Raw genomic sequence first — 16,697 nt, forward strand, 5'->3', positions numbered from 1 at the left:
ACAATGAAATCAAAAATTTCCCCCTTCCTTTCCATGTCCAACCTCAAATCCGTAACCCTAACATAATGTTCATCACTGGCAAGAAGCAGAATTCCCCATTCACAGTCCTAAATCTCATTAACTCGTCCATTTTCATGTCTATATTCAAAGGTATTCTTGAAGATCTTAATCATCCACCCTCATTCTCGAGCAAATTAGTTACTGGGTTTTTGAATTTTGACCCTAGCATTCGCACTGTTGCTGCTGTCGCCACTGTTGTTGACCAGCGATTGGTTCGATTGATGCTCGAAGGCACGTCAGATTTAAAGGCCGAGAAGCTGCAGATGGATGGACTCCTTGTTATCGATATGGATGCGGAAAGTAAGGACTCCAACGATCTGTTCCAATTGCCCTCGTCAATACAAAACCAGCGGCCACAACAACAACAGTCTTTGAAACTACTCTCATTACCCACAATCTTAATGCACGGCCACATCGTCGATGTTCTGCTTCTCATAAGCACCTTCTACGTTGATAGTTGGTGAGGACAAACTGCTACGACAAGTGTTTTCGTATTTGCTGCTGTTATAGATTGGCTTGATGGCTATCTTGCTCAGAAGATGTGCTAGGATCTACATTTGGTGCATTTCTAGATCCAGTAGCTGACAAGCTTACGGTTGCTGCCACATTGTTCTTGTTGTGTACCAGACTCGTTGAAGTACCAATGTTTCGGCAAGTGCCATGGCTATTGACTGTACCTTCAATATTACAAATCCCTAAGAAACTCTATACTCACTCTCGGTTTGATATATTGCCACTTAAAGCGGTTTTTTAGCCATTTGATAGAGGGAGATTATGATACCTCGTTTCTACGTATATTTTCACTGAAGGAGTTGTTTTTAATTTAATTAAAATATTAGTTCTTTTATTTTAAATTATTGTATTTTAATTGGTTTTATTTTAGTTTGATATGGTGTTTAATTTATTTTAGTTGTTTTATGTTTTTTTAAAATCGTTTTCGTCGGATCAATTTTTGGACTCCAGAGGTGAGGATTGGACCTCATCTCTTTTCCCTCGTCTTTTCTTTTTCTTTTCTCTTTTTTTTTTTTTTTTTTCTTTTCCCTTTTTTTTTCCTTCTTTTCTTTTTTCTTCTTTTTCCTTCTTCTTTCCTCTCCTCTCCCGTGCGCACAGCTCTCTCCCTCTCTTCCTGTTGCCGTCCAGTCTTCCACCCAGAACCATGCCATCTGGCCGGCATCGCCAACACCTCCCACCCAGAAAAACCCCCTTCCGGCCGGTGAACACCCCCACCAAAAATCAGCCCCATCCGAGCCACCGTTAACCCCCTAGAGCCCCATCTTTCGCACGATTTTGAGCCATTTCCGGCGTCGTCGCTCCACCTCCGGCCACCATCCTTTTACCACTTCATCCCCTACCTCTTGCCGTCCTAACCCACCCAATTTCGGCCCCGATCCGTTGCCGGAGTAGCTCCCACGAGCTCAACTTTGATCAGCCCTTTTTTGCACTTCTACCGCCATTTCCACAGCCACTCACGGCCAAAACTCACTTCCTTTATCTTCATAAATATCCCTAGTCCATTCCCTATCAATTTCGTGTCTTGGTTTGTCCCCGTTCGAAAGTGGGTAATTTATAACCCATGGCCACAGTGTAAAATACACTTACGTTGCTTTTTCTCCGCTGTTTGCAACGTCCTAAGCTTTCAAAAATTACCTTATAGCACTGTAAGTATTTTTCAAACTTCATTTTAGATTTAAGTATATTTTTGCTCTTACAATAAATTATTGGACTGGTTGGTTGATTCTGGACTAAGTCCGAGGAGTTCGAGGGTCGGATGGATTGAGGACGGAGTTGTTTGGTTGATGTTGATATTTGTTTGAGATATTTGTGCCTTGATATTTGCATTGTATAGTGCACGCATGTTCATGTTTAAAAAAAGGGAAAACCGGGTTTTCGTGTAGTTGCATGCATGTACATGTGTTTGTAAAATGAAAACTGGGCTTGTAAGCGAGAAATGATTTATGGTATATGTGAACGGTTGGACTGACTGGTTCGAGTCAGAGGCATGTGTAGGGATGGTGGTAAGCAGGGACGGTGGTAGAACCCCGCTTAAGGTTCCCACCTACTGTGCACGCGGCGTAGGAATGGTGGTAAGCAAAGACGGTGGTAGAATCCCGCCTATGATTCCTGCCTACAGTACACGCGTAGGGATGGTGGTGAGCAGGGATGGTGGTAGTGTCCTACCTGTGATTCCCACCTACAGTGCTTGATGGTTTGGTTTTTGGGCCATTATTGGGGATAATGGCGAGGTTATGTTTAAAGGATATGTTTTGGGCCAAAATGGGATTTTGGCGTGTGTGGAAAAATGTAGTTTTATGGGATCTGTGTATTTGCTTTCTTTCATGCATATTGTTTGAGTTTAATATGTTTTTATCTTGTGACGTTTGGATCTTTACTTATCTACGGCACCATTTTGGTACCGTAGATTCTGATGCAGAGGTCGAGGAGGAGGAGGAGGCTCCGTTGGAGTTTTAAATTGGAGTTTATGCCTTGTTGTTGGGTTTGAAACTATATTTGTGTCTTATAATATTTTATTATGTATGTTTTGAACGGGTTTGTATTAAATAAAGAAAAATTCTGGTACTTAGTTATATGACTTTGTTTATCCACTGCGTGTTTTCTTTTGCACACTTGTTGCATCTACACACACTTAGCACTTGGCGATAGGGTGGTGATCCGTGTTATCATCATCTCGACGTCTCAATTTCCCCGTGTGCATATGTGGGATTTGGGGGTGTCGCAGGTGGTATCAGAGCAGTTTGGCTCTGGGTAAAACCATATGTCCCGTAGGTAGTACCAGAATGCTTTTAAAGTTGTGTTTTAAAATTTATTTTATGTAAAGTTTCTATTTGACATGTTTTATTTGTTTTGAATTTATTTGAGCAAGTGTGCTTGTATTTATTTATTTAGTTATGTTATTGCATGCTAGTATGTTTTAATTTCTTGTTATGTGGTTTGGTTTTGGTTTTTGGTTTTATGTTGTTGGTTTTATTTGTTTTTCTTAAAGGGGGTCAAAGGTTGTGTTGTGGTAGGAAAATGGTGAGGCCAAGAAAGTCCACTCAAGGGCCTCGGGACGATACGCTGAGAGATGATGCCATAGCCCAAGCGCTAAGGCAAATGACTAAGTTCATGCAACAGAATTTTAGACCACAACAAGAAGGGCCTTGGCCACAACGAGGAAGGCCTTGGTTACAACAAGGAGGGCCGTGTGGAGTGGTGCAAGCTGGATGCACCTATGAGCGCTTTCTAGCGCATAGAACTCCACCCTTCACGGGAGAAGAGGATCTACTTCGAGCTGGAAAGTGGGTCAGAGATTTAGAAAGAACGTTTGAAGTATGTGGTTGCACTGAGGTGCAACAAGTACTTTATGCCAGCTATCTGTTGCAAGGCACTGCTTCTGAGTGATGGGATACGAAAAGAGTAATGCTGGAGTCAGAATTTGGGTCTTTCGCCATTGTGTCTTGGCAATGCTTTAAAAAAGAATTTAATGATCGATTCTTTCCTGCTTTTGTGAGGTGGCAAAAAGCAAGAGAGTTCACAAGCTTGGTCCAAGGGGGTATGACCGTGAAATAGTACGCCCGAAGATTTATAGAGCTTGGGCGATTTTCTCCCCACCTCATCGCCACGGAGGAGATACAGGCCGAGCGTTTCCAGGAAGGTCTGCGTCTAGATATACGAAGAATGGTAGTCTGCCACCAGATTGCCACTTTTCAGGAATTGGTTGACTTAGCCACTCTTGCGGAGTGAGAGGTTAATTTGAGTATGGGCTCCCCTCCAGGACATAAGAGGCAGAGTTTTACTGGTGAAGGAAGTAGTTCGAGTTTGCCTCAGAAATTTGTTCAGTGGACCGGGACTCAACCACAAGCGGCCTCAGGTGTACGTATGGGAGGACGGGTGCTAGTTTGTAGAAGATGTAATAGAGCTCACGGAGGCGAGTGTCGTCTGGGTAGTACCCAATGTTTTGAATGCGGTCAGACGGGGCATTTTGCTCGTGAGTGCCTTAGTCGAGTTCAAGAAAGCCGTGGAGCTCGTCGTAGTGGTAGAACTAACCAGAGGCAATTAGCTCGAGCTTGAATGTACGCAGTGACTCTTGGTACCGTTGGAGACGAGGTTACGGAGACTTAGAATACTGGAGTCATGGCAGGTATTGGTCTAATCTAATCCTTCGTGATGAACGCCTTGTGTGGTTTGTTTTTTTTTTTTTTTTATTATCGAGGCTTGGAGAGAATGGCATGATCCGGGTGATCTTTTAGGGAAGTAGAATAATTGAGTTCTTTGGTTCCGTGGAGTTTATGAAATGGTCTATAATGTAGTAGGTTGTAAGTTCAACAAATTTCAAAGATAGATTTTATGAAGTTTCAACAAAGTTTTAAAGTTTGGGGCCTTATAGATTTTAGGAAAATAAGTTTATGGTAATTAAGGTTTTAGGTTCGACAAGCTTTAGGGGGAAATAATTAAATTTCAAGTTTTAGATTTCGTGATTCAGATGAGTAATTTGGTAGCAATTGGGGCTTTAGATTTTACAAGCTTTTAAGGTGAATGTTTTGAATTAAAGCCACCAATCTTGAGAATTTCAGAAAATGATTTATTATCTATTAATGTTTTAGAATTTGAAAGAATTGGGAGTCGATTTTTTCTATTATGGGATGTAAGTTCATTGATCTTAGAAGTTCCGGAAGATGATTCTTATTTGATTTAAGGTTTTAGAATTGTAGAGTTGAAGGACCGATTTATAATAAGAATTGAGTTCTTAGTTTTACAGACTTAGTGCTGTAGCTTGATCTACTCTAGTGAGCGATTAGTTTGTAACCATTAAAATAGGGTTGATTAGAGTTGAGTTATTGATATGAAAATTTTTTCTAGAGTAGATTTCTTTGAGGATTGGAGGTAATGATCTAGTTCGTGTATTTCTTTGAGGATTAAAGATATCGAGCTAGTTTAGAAAATAATTATTGTTAACTCGAGGTTGTAGTAGTAGATTTTAGGATATGATTTTTATCGATTCGAAAGATATAGGTCCATCAGGGTGTTGGAAATAGTAGATTTTGTGTTGGTATTGAATACGATTGAATTTGAGGCTATGTGATCCGTAGACTTTTGGGAATGGATTCTTAGCAGGTTTAAGGTCATTCTCGGTACCAAACTTTAAGCAATGGCTAGTTGCTAATTTAAGGATATAAGTTGAGTAGATTCAGGAATGAAACTTGTTGAGGATAGGATATAAGTCCAGAAATGTGGTAATGGATCACTTGTACGTTTGAATGATTTATGGTGTTGGCTAAGAGTACATGAGATTGATGAGTAGTAACGGTAAGTGTGTATGGATTTCGGGGAGTGTTGGTCCTAGTCTCATCTATTTTTGGCTTGGTAGGAGTTGAAGAGGAATCTGTGTGATAATATTAAATTCAAGAGATTTTGGCTTTGAGTTGCTTGGTAAGTTGAACGGAATGTGTAGTCGAAGCGGGTTACCCATTGGGATGATGGTTTGTAACAACTGTTGTGTTTATCTTGAGAATTAATTGCGACTTGAAGTCAATGGTAGTTTATAGTGAGTTAGTTATTGCAAGAGTAGATGTTATTCAAAATATAGGTAATGAACTTGAAGTGTGGGATATCGGATAGAGGTTATAGGCGCTCTTGTTGGTTGGCCAGGAAGGAGTTGGGCCTTTTGGATATATTCCTTATCTTTAGAAGAGACAAGTGTATTTTGGGATGATGTTAGGTGTTTTCAATTTAGGGCCTAGAGGTTGATTAGTACTAATTTCTGTCATCAATCAATGGATGTATTTTTACGGAATGCTGATTTTTGAACGATGGTCAACTGAGGAATGAGTGGAGATTTGTGGTTTTTGAAGGTATATTATTTTATAGGGAAATGTGATAAAGGTTTTCTTGTGATCAAGTGTGGATTGAGCTTGTACTTGATGATGTTAATTTATGAGGATATAACATTTATGAATTTTGGCAAGTTATCAGAGTGTGCGCGAAAGCATGATTTTTGGAGATACTTAGAAATTCAAATTTTGTGTTGATTTTTAGGAATTAGTAGTGATTCAAAGTTTTAACGGGAGATTAATCTTTTGGTCGTGCAAATTTCATTTATTGATGGTTAACTTTAGAAGTGGCTATTAGGTTACCAAAATTGGAATATGATGAAACTTCGGAAGGTAAAACAGAGACGTCGTCGATATTAGCAATTTATGGTGTGAAGATAATAACCATTGGATTTGTTGGGAGTTGTCGATGATATGTATCTCTCAATTATGCTCAGAGTTGTATCCTGTATCTGTTGGAGCTGATGTTTGACCTCACAAATTTCGAGGACGAAATTTGTTTTTAAGGGAGGAGGATATGATACCCCGTTTCTACGTGTATTTTCACTGAAGGAGTTGTTTTTAATTTAATTAAAATATTAGTTCTTTTATTTTAAATTATTTTATTTTAATTGGTTTTATTTTAGTTTGATGTAGTGTATAATTTATTTTAGTCGTTTTATGTTTTTTTAAAATCGTTTTCGTCGGATCAGTTTTTGGACTTCGGAGATGAGGATTGGACCTCATCTCTTTTCCCTCATCTTTTCTTTTTCTTTTCTCTTTTTTCCTTTTTTTTTTCTTTTCCTTTTCTTTTTCTTTTCCTTCTTTTCTTTTTTCTTCTTTTTCCTGCTTCTTTTCTCTCCTCTCCTGCGCGCACAGCTCTCTCCCTCTCTTCCCGCTGCCATCCAGTCTTCCACCAAGAACCACCGTCGTTCGGCTGGCGTGGCCGACACCTCCCACCCAGAAAAACCCCCATCTGGCCGGTGAACACCCCCACCAAAAATCAGCCCCATCTGAGCCGCCATTAACCCCCTAGAGCCCCATCTTTCTGCACGGTTTTGAGCCATTTCCGGCGCCGTCGCTTCACTTCCGGCCACCATCTTTTTACCACTTCATCTTCTACCTATTGTCGTCCTAACACACCCAATTCCGGCCCCGATTCGTTGCCGGAGCAGCTCCCATGAGCTTAACTTCGATCAGTCCCTTTTTGTACTTCTACTGCCATTTCCACCGCCACCCACAGCCAAAACTCACTTCCTTTATCTTCATAAACATCCCTAGGCCATTCCCTATCAATTTCGTATCTTGGTTTGTCCCCGTTCGAAAGTGGGTAATTTATAACCCACGGCCACAGTGTAAAATATACTGTTACGTTGCTTTTTCTCCGCCGTTTGCAACATCGTAAGCTTTCAAAAATTACCTTATAGCACTGTAAGTATTTTCCAAACTTCATTTTAGATTAAATATATTTTTTCTCTTACAATAAATTATTGGACTGGTTGGTTGATTCCGAACTGAGTCCGAAGAGTTCGGGAGTCAGATGGATTGAGGACGGAGTTGTTTGGTTGATGTTGATATTTGTTTGAGATATTTGTGCCTTGATGTTTGCATTGTATAGTGCACACATGTTCATGTTTAAAAAAAGGAAAAACCAGGTTTTCGTGTAGTTGCATGCATGTACATGTGTTTGTAAAATGAAAACTGGGCTTGTAAGCGAGAAATGATTTATGGTATATGTGAATGGTTGGACTGACTGGTTCAAGTCAGAGGCATGTGTAAGGATGATGGTAAGCAGGGACAGTGGTAGAATCCCGCCTGAGGTTCCCGCCTACGGTGCACGCGGCGTAGGGATGGTGGTAAGCAGGGACGGTGGTAGAATCCCGCCTGTGATTCCCACCTATGGTGCACGCGTAGAGACGGTGGTGAGTAGGGATGGTGGTAGAGTCCCGCCTGCGATTCCCGCTTACAGTGCTCTGATGGTTTGGTTTTTGGGCCATTATCGGGGATAATGGCGAGATTATGTTTAAAGGATATGTTTTGGGCCAAAATGAGATTTTGGCGTGTGTGGAAAAATGTGGTTTTATGGGATCTGTGCATTTGCTTTCTTTCATGCATATTGTTTGAGTTTAATATGTTTTTATCTTGTGACGTTTGGATCTTTACTTACCTGCAACACCATTTTGGTACCGTAGATTCTGATATAGAGGTCGAAGAGGAGGAAGAGGCTGAGCCCGAGGAGGCGGTTCCGCAGGAGTTTTGAGTTGGAGTTTGTGCCTTGTTGTTGGGTTTGAAACTATATTTGTGCCTTGTAATATTTTATTATGTATGTTTTGAACGGGTTTGTATTAAACAAAAAAAAAATTCTAGTACTTAATTATATGACTTTGTTTATCCGCTGCGTGTTTTCTTTTGTACACTTGTTGCATGTACACACACTTGGCACTTGGCGATAGGGTGGTGACCCGTGTTGTCATCATCCCGACGTCTCGATTTCCCCATGTGCATATGTGGGATTTGGGAGCGTCACAAAGATAAATGAATCTTGTGGGGATGATATGTAAGATCAAAGGAACAATTTTTATAAATCCAAGGAACAACCTATTTGCCTTAATTAAAGGCTCTATAAAGATATTGGAGAAGAACAAGGGTATATTTAGTAACATAGAAAATGAGAAGCTTCTGGCACAGGTGGACTGGTTTGGAGTAGGGCAATGGAAAAGGCTCCATAAAGATATTGGGGAAGCACAAGGGTATATTTAGTAACATAGAAAATGAGAAGCTTCCAGCACAGGTGGACTGGTTTGGAGTAGGGCAATGGAAAAGGCTCCTTGACCCAACAGACAAGCAGGTTGGGGAAAATGTTTCTCATGCTCTAATGCGTGTGAGTTTTAGGCCAGTAGTGGATTTTATGGTAGTCAAACTCTTGGGTTGTTGTATAGAAGGAGCAAGAATCTAGTTGGAATTCCTATTTGTTACGTTTCATGGGCATGATCTCATAGTCCATTTTGAACTTGAGCTTAACTATGGTAGACATTATGGATTGCTTGGATTAAATGGGTGTGGGAAATCTATACTTCTCATGGAAATAGGGTGCCGAGACCTTCCAATACCTGATGACCACATGGACATTCTTCCTCTCACAAGGGAGATTGAACCTTCTGATATGGCACCTAATCAGGATGATTTACTTCCTTCCAAGATTCAAAGCTTGTGCCCAGTAATAAGCTAAAATGTTTGTTGTACGAAGGCTGAGTCTAATACATTGAGGGCACAAGTTCAACATGCAATGAAATCTATCTGTACCATTTATACACTTACAACACACATTCACAAACACAACCAGACGGCTTCATAACCTATGTGATAACTCGTTTTTACGTGTATTTTCACTGAAGGGTTGTTTTTAATTTAATTAATATATTGGTTATTTATTTTAATTGGTTTTTAATTTATTTGATGTTGTGTTTAATTTATTTTAATCGTTTTACGGTTTTAAAATCATTTTCGGCGGATCTGTTTTTGGTTTCTGGAGTGAGGATTGGACCTCATTTCTTTTCTTTTCTCTTTTTCTTTTTCCCTTTTTCCTTTTCTTTTTCTTTTTTTCTTTCTTTTCTTTCTTTTTCTTCTTTTTTCTTCCCTGTTTCCTCTCTCCTGCGCGTTGCCCCTTCTTTTTCCCCTTACCGTCGCTGCCACTTCGGCCGCCCATTGCGCCGCCGTCCAGCTGCTGTGTTGTACACCACCCCCACCATTCTCTTCCCCTCCCACCAGAGATCATCCCCACCAATTTTCAGAGTCATTGGACCAGCCGTTAGTAACCCCGAGCCCCTGGAAGTTACGGCACCTGCCTGTTTTTCTCCCCTGTCGCCGATTGCTTCCGCAGCCCAGAACCGCCGCTCACCGGCGGCGTGGCCTACATCACCCATCCAGTTTTCTTCCCCTCTCACCGGTGAACATCCCCACCAAGTTTCACCTCCATCCGAGCCACCGTTAGCCACCACGAGCTCCTCCAAGCCATACAGTTTTTCACTGATTCCGGCGCCGTCGCACCACCTCCGGCCACCATCTCTTTACAGCTTCTTCCCCTACCTCTTGCCGACCTAAACCACCCATTTCCGGCCTTGATCCGTTGCCGGAGCAGCTCCCACGAGCTCAACTCCGTTCAGCCCCTTTTTGGCATTCGACCGCCATTTCCACCACCACCCACGGCCAAAACTCGTTTCAAGGCCATTCCCTATCAATCCTGAGCTTTGGTTTGTCCCCGTTCGAAAATGGGTAATTTATTACCCACAGCCACAGTGTAAATTACACTGTTATGTTGTTTTTCTTCCGCCGTTTGCAACATCGCGAGCTTTGAAAAAATACCATATAGCGCTGTAAGTATTTTCCAAACCCTACTTTTAGATTTAAATATATTTTTCTAATTCAATAAATATTTGTTGTTGGTTGGCTGATTCCGGACTGAGTCCGAGGAATTCGGGGGTCGGATGGATTGAGGACGGAGTTGTTTGATGTGTTGATTTGGATTGGTTGGTTGTTTTATGCCTTGAAGTTGCATTTATATTGCATTTATGCGCATTTGATTTTAAGTGAGAAAATCATGTTTTGTTAGCGTAAATAGTTTCGGGTGTGTGAGTCTCACGAGCCCAAGCCGAGATGGGTTATTATCTCGGTGGAGCTCCTCTGGTCACTCGGGAGTGGATAATACTGAGTGACATCCCCTGGGTTGTCGCAGGAAGACGATCGTGCGATGCGACGACCAGATCGCACGATACGATAACGCTGTCGTGTCGACTCCGTGGTCCCTAGAGTGGTAGGGACTAGAGGATGGCCTAGCCAGGTACGCGCTGGGCGCGAGTCTGGGCATCGCTCGTTTAGGTGTCATACGCATAGTCGTTACCTGCGGTGTGGCATAGAGCCAGGGTGTGCGGATGATCCCTAGGGGAGATCATGGTGCATGCATAATTGGATCATTTTTATGGTTTTCGGATGTGGGCCATTTCCTGGGAAAAATGGCGAGGTTTGGTTTCGAGGCTTTTGATCCATTTTCTAAGAAAATGGTGGTAGCGGTTTTGGGCCATTATTTTGGATAATGGCGAGGAATGGTTTTAATGGTTATGTTTTTGGGCCAAATGGGTTTTTGGCGTGCGTGGAAAAATTATGATTTTATGGGGCATGTGCGTTGCATTCTTTCATGCATATTGTTGAGTTTAATATTTTTTTATCTAGTGGTGTTTGGATTTTACTTACCTGCGGCACCATTTTTACTTCCATAGCTTTTGGTGCAGGGTTCGAGGAAGAGGAGGAGGCTGAGCTCGAGGATGTGGCTCCACCGGGGTTCCGAGTTAAAGTTGAAGCTTCGGTGTTTGGTTTAAAACTATATTTGTGTTTTGTAATATTTTATTACGTATGTTTTAAACAGCTTTGTATTAAACTAAGAAAAATTCTAGTACTTAGTTATTGACTTTGCTATCCGCTGCGTGTTTCTCGTGCACATTCGTTGCTTATACACACACTTGGCACACGTCGATAGGGTGGTGACCCGTGATGTCATCATCCGGACGTCTCGATTTTCCCGTATTCGTGTGTGGAGATTTGGGGGCGTCACAACCTTAACCATGGCCTTCCTTGATCCATAAAGACCAACACCACAAAACAATTACACACCTAATCCCGACACTTTACATAATTCACAGCTTTACATTGATCCCCCCAGCAATTCACACTACGCACAACCATAGTATAATTACATCACTCATCATATAACAGCCTATCACTTTGAACTACATACAGCGACAACTCAACTTCACAAACTACATGCCCATCACTTTAACATAACACGCTTCTTAAACTACACAACCATAGCAACTCCGTTCACATATCACAACATAGCAAAAATACATCACCAATCACCCATTAATCCCCACCACTTCACAATACCCAAGCCATATCACAACTACACATCCACTCCCAGCACTGCACACAATTCACAACTCAAGCACGACTTCATATTTAAGCCTAACACTTCACATCACACAATCAACTCACATAAACAATCTAGAAAAATAAATAGAATACAAATTATACCATAAAATCTAGAGATATGCGTTGTTTGAAACTGGGCCCTGCATGGAGGAGAAAACACTGATTATACGACGTTGAAGAGTAAGGGGTGGTGTTCATGGGTTGCGGTGGAGGATCGGGGTGGACTGGTGGTTGGTATGATCCCTCTAGTGAAAGAACATCAATATGGAGAATATGGGAAAATGAACAATGAAAAAGATGAAATGGCTACGCCTTGGGAAGTTCGAGGCTCCCAATTCCTCCCTAATGAATAACAAACTGTTTCAACAAAATACTTTCCAGATCTTGAACATCGACCCTCATTCCTCTACATATACTGGAAAATGACTTAATTCAGCCACCGCCAACTAAGGCCATGGGCCAATTCTAACTAAACCTTAACTAGGCCCATGGGCTACTAAACAACATAAAACAAAAGGATACTAACAAGTAGGAGGCCCATCTAGGCCGGCCCTAATGAGATTCATAACAAACTCCCCCCTTTAAAGAACCTTATCCTCAAGGTTCACAACAACAGAGACAATAGAATTGGACTTTGGAAACTACTAGAATACACTTGATGTGACGCCCCCAAATCCCCATGCACGGATGCTGGAAAATCGGAACGTCCGGATGGTGACATCATGGGTCACCACCCTATCGATGAGTGCCAAGTGTGTGTATAAGCAACAAATGTGCACGAAGAAACACGCAGCGAATAGCAAAGTCATATAACTAAGTACCAGAATTTTTTTTAGTTTAATACAAAGCTATTCAAAACATACATATTAAAATATTACAAACTACAAATATCGTTTCAAAGCCAAAACAAAGCAGAAACTCCAACTTAAAACTTTGGCGGAGCCGTATCCTCGGGCTCAGCCTCCTCCTCCTCCTCGAACTCTGCACCAAAATCTATGGAACCAAAAATGGTGCCGCAGGTAAGCAAAATCCAAACGCCACTAGATAAAAGCATATTAAAACTCAAACAATATGCATGATGGAATGTCAATGCACATAACCCGTAAAACCATATTTTTTCCACGTACGCCAAAAATCCCATTTGGCCCGAAAAACGTATTACTTTCTAACTCACGCCAAAAGTCTCATTTGGCCCATATCCAATTCATATCCAATAATCAATTAATCCGTATGCACCATAACGTCCCCTAGGGGTCATCCGCACACCTTGGCTCCTGTGCCACACTGCAGGTAACGACCACGCGTGTGACACCTAAAGGAGTGATGCCCAGTTCCGCGCCCTGCATGTTTATAGCCAAGCATCGTTTAGCCCTCGCCAACAAAGGGCCACGGAGTCGGTACAAAGAGCGTTACCATCCCGCCCACTCCTGTTGTCGCCCAGCAACAAATTAGGGGACATCACTCAGTATACTACGCTCCCGAGTGAACAGAGGAGCTCCACCGAGATAATACCCCATCTCGGCTTGGGGTCGTGATACACACGTACCCAAAAATTCATTTACGCCAATAAAACAGGATTTTCTCAATTTAAATAAAATGCACGTGCATGCACCATGTAAATGCAACCTCAATGCACAAAACAACCAACCAAGCACAAATCAACAAATCAAGCAACTCCGTCCTCAATCTATTCGACCCTCGAACTCCTCGGACTCAGTCCGGAATCAACTAACCAACAACAAATATTTATTGTAAGAGCAAAATATATTTAAATCTAAAAGTAGAGTTTGGAAAATACTTACAGCGCTATACAGTATTTTTTGAAAGGTTGCGGCGTTGCAAACGGCGGAGGAACAGCAATGTAACAGTGTATTTTACACTGTGGCCGTGGGTGATAAATTACCCACTTTCGAACGGGGACAAACCAAGACACGAAATTGATAGGGAATGACCTTGAGATGTTTATGAAGCTAAAGGAAGTGAGTTTTGGCCGTGAGCGGCGGTGGAAACGGCTGTGGAAGGCCAAAAATGGGCTAAACGGAGATGAGCTCGTGGGAGCTGCTCCGGCAACGGATCGAGGTTGAAATTAGGTGGGTTAGGTTGGCAAGAGGTAGAAGAAGAAGTTGTGAAGAGATGGTGGCCGGAGGTGGAACGACGGCGCTGGAATCGGCAAGAATCCATGCGGCTTAGAAGATGCGTAGGGGGCTAATGGTTGGCCGGATGGGGCTGGGATTCGGTGGGGGCTAATGGTTGTCCGGATGGGGTTGGGATTCGGTGGGGTGGTGCTCTGGCCAGTGGGAAACTTTTCTGGGTGGGCGGTGCCGACCACATCGCCGGCGAGCGGCGGGTCTGGGCTGGTCAACGGAGGCGACGGGAATGGAAGGGAGAAGAGAGCTGCGCAGGGAGAGAGAAACCGGGGAAGAAAAGAAGAAAAAGAAAGAAAGGAAAGAAAAGAAGAAAAAGAAGAAGGGAAAAGGGAAAAAGAAAAAGAGAAAAGAAAATAAATGAGGTCCAATTCTCACTCCGGAAATCAAAAACTGATCCGCCGAAAACGATTTTAAAAACATAAAACGACTAAAATAAATTAAACACCGCATCAAATAAAATAAAAATCAATTTAAAATACAATAATTTAAAATAAAAAAACTACTATATTAATTAAATTAAAAACAACTCCTTCAGTGAAAATACATGTAAAAGTGGGTCATCACACTTGATGCATAGGATCGTGCATCAAAGCAACTGAGGACCGTAAGCATCCTGGTGGTATTTTCAACCTATCGGGGATTTGATTTGACATAGCGATGGTTGAAAGTGCTGCCATTGTACCTGTCAACCTTATGCTCATCTTTCAAGTGGGCCACCAGAGAAGAACTATCAGCTTTACCAACCATATTCTCATGCATGAAACTAGAGATTGTTGAGGAAAGTTCCTGGTAGGTAAACAACCTGCATATGGATGAGTATTTCTCATGTAAACCCAACAATTCTTTAAAATTTTTAGCACCAGCATCAATAAAGTCTATGGCTCGTGTGTTCATTGTGCCAAACTTTACATCCTTGTAGGATTCATAAAGCCCTTCACCAAAGGTATCAGTTACAAAAAAATAATGCCATCAACCGTCATGTTATCTTTAACCTTAGAGGTAGTAACATTGATGAATAGATTTTGATCTGGAGAACATGAAAGCTCACATAAAAGATTCAAAAAGTTCCTCAAGCATGCTGGACAACCCACAAATTTGGTGTATTGGTTTGGATAGCAAGGGAGATGATGGTTTGTATTTTAGAGAGTACGTACCTTAAGTGTATTATGTATGGATGGTAGTCATTAGTCCTAATTGAATTGTATTGAGATGCTTTAGGTGAGAACATATGAGGTTAGAGTGGATTGTTTGGAATGTTGAGATTTAATGATGGAGTGTAGTGAGTTGAGAGGCATGATGATGATGTTGAGTTTTAAATGGACGGATTTGTACATATGTAATGTATTTTGTATGTGTGGCATTTGTAAAAGTAAGTGGATACTTATGTGGATTATATGTTGATCTTAGGTGATAACGGGGTATGCAACTTGTATGTTGGTGGATTTTATAGGAATGTTCGGGTTGATTGTATTGGCATGCTTAGTTGGTTTGTATTATGCATTTGGATGCGAGGAAATGAATTGGGACTTAGGGTTAGTGTTGGATTGGATTATGTACGGGGGAAATATGATATTTAAAAACTGGTACCGTGACTGCAGTTGTGTTGTATGGTGAGTTGGGACTAAGTGTAGGCTCATGAATAATGGTTGGGGATTTAATAATAATTGGAGACTTAAGTGAAGCAGGGAAGCTCACTTTCTTAGTTAAAAGATGAAGTTGAGATTCTAGATTTGTAATCTAGGCTTAAGATTTATGAAAATGGTTATACTTCAAGAATTAGATGATGACACATGTAAGTGAAGTGAATGGATATTTGGAATACATAAATGTGTAAGTTGTACAAATATGGATGTCATGAAGGAGCATGCTAGTAAATGGTTAAAAGAGATTAATTGGACGATAACTAGTCTAAGTGAAGGAAGTCCAAGTGTAGGACCAATTGGAAGTTTATGGCCATATTGAAGATAATGGACTAAGAGTTATGAATACTTTTGTTATGCAAGTTTTATATTTAGTGTTCTTTTTAATGAAAGAGAAATGATGTGAGGTTAAGAATGCATGTAAGTTGTCATCTAACACGCACATGAATGGACTGGACGAAATGTGCTTAGCATGAAGTCCAGATAAGTATTACATTCATTTTCTTCTAGATTTTTCTACAAATATGAAAATGAAAATGAATGTTTTATAAGTGCTTTTATGAAAATGTTCTTTTATGAAATAAAATGAAATGATTTTCTTAGAATGAAAATGTTTTTCGAATCTATGATATGGTATAAAGTTTAAGAATACATATGCATCAGCCTTCTTTGGTAGCCTCTTTTTATGCATCCAATAAATAGTTGTATACATGGGACTGAATGCTGTATGTAGTATTTATTGTATGTATGTTCCATGAAAAGAATGATGAGGATTTTATGTTTTACGTTATGAAAAAAATGTTTTATGAAATGAACTGATGCATGAAATGAATGAAAGAAAGGAAAGGACTGAAATGAATGAATGTTTTAATGTATAAATGTTTGTAATGGCCACGACTGATAAATAATGGTACCAAAGGATTGGGCAGATTGCAATGCCGAGTAAGCAGTATTAGTAGTGCACTCAGTGCTGCCCCCTGACTGAGGGAGTCCCAACATATAGCCACGGGGGGAATCAAGTCCAAAAGACCCCTAATCCAAACACACATGGCGTAATTGTG

The sequence above is a fragment of the Carya illinoinensis genome, chromosome 6 (genome assembly GCF_018687715.1).
Source record: "Carya illinoinensis cultivar Pawnee chromosome 6, C.illinoinensisPawnee_v1, whole genome shotgun sequence".
NCBI lineage: Eukaryota > Viridiplantae > Streptophyta > Magnoliopsida > Fagales > Juglandaceae > Carya > Carya illinoinensis.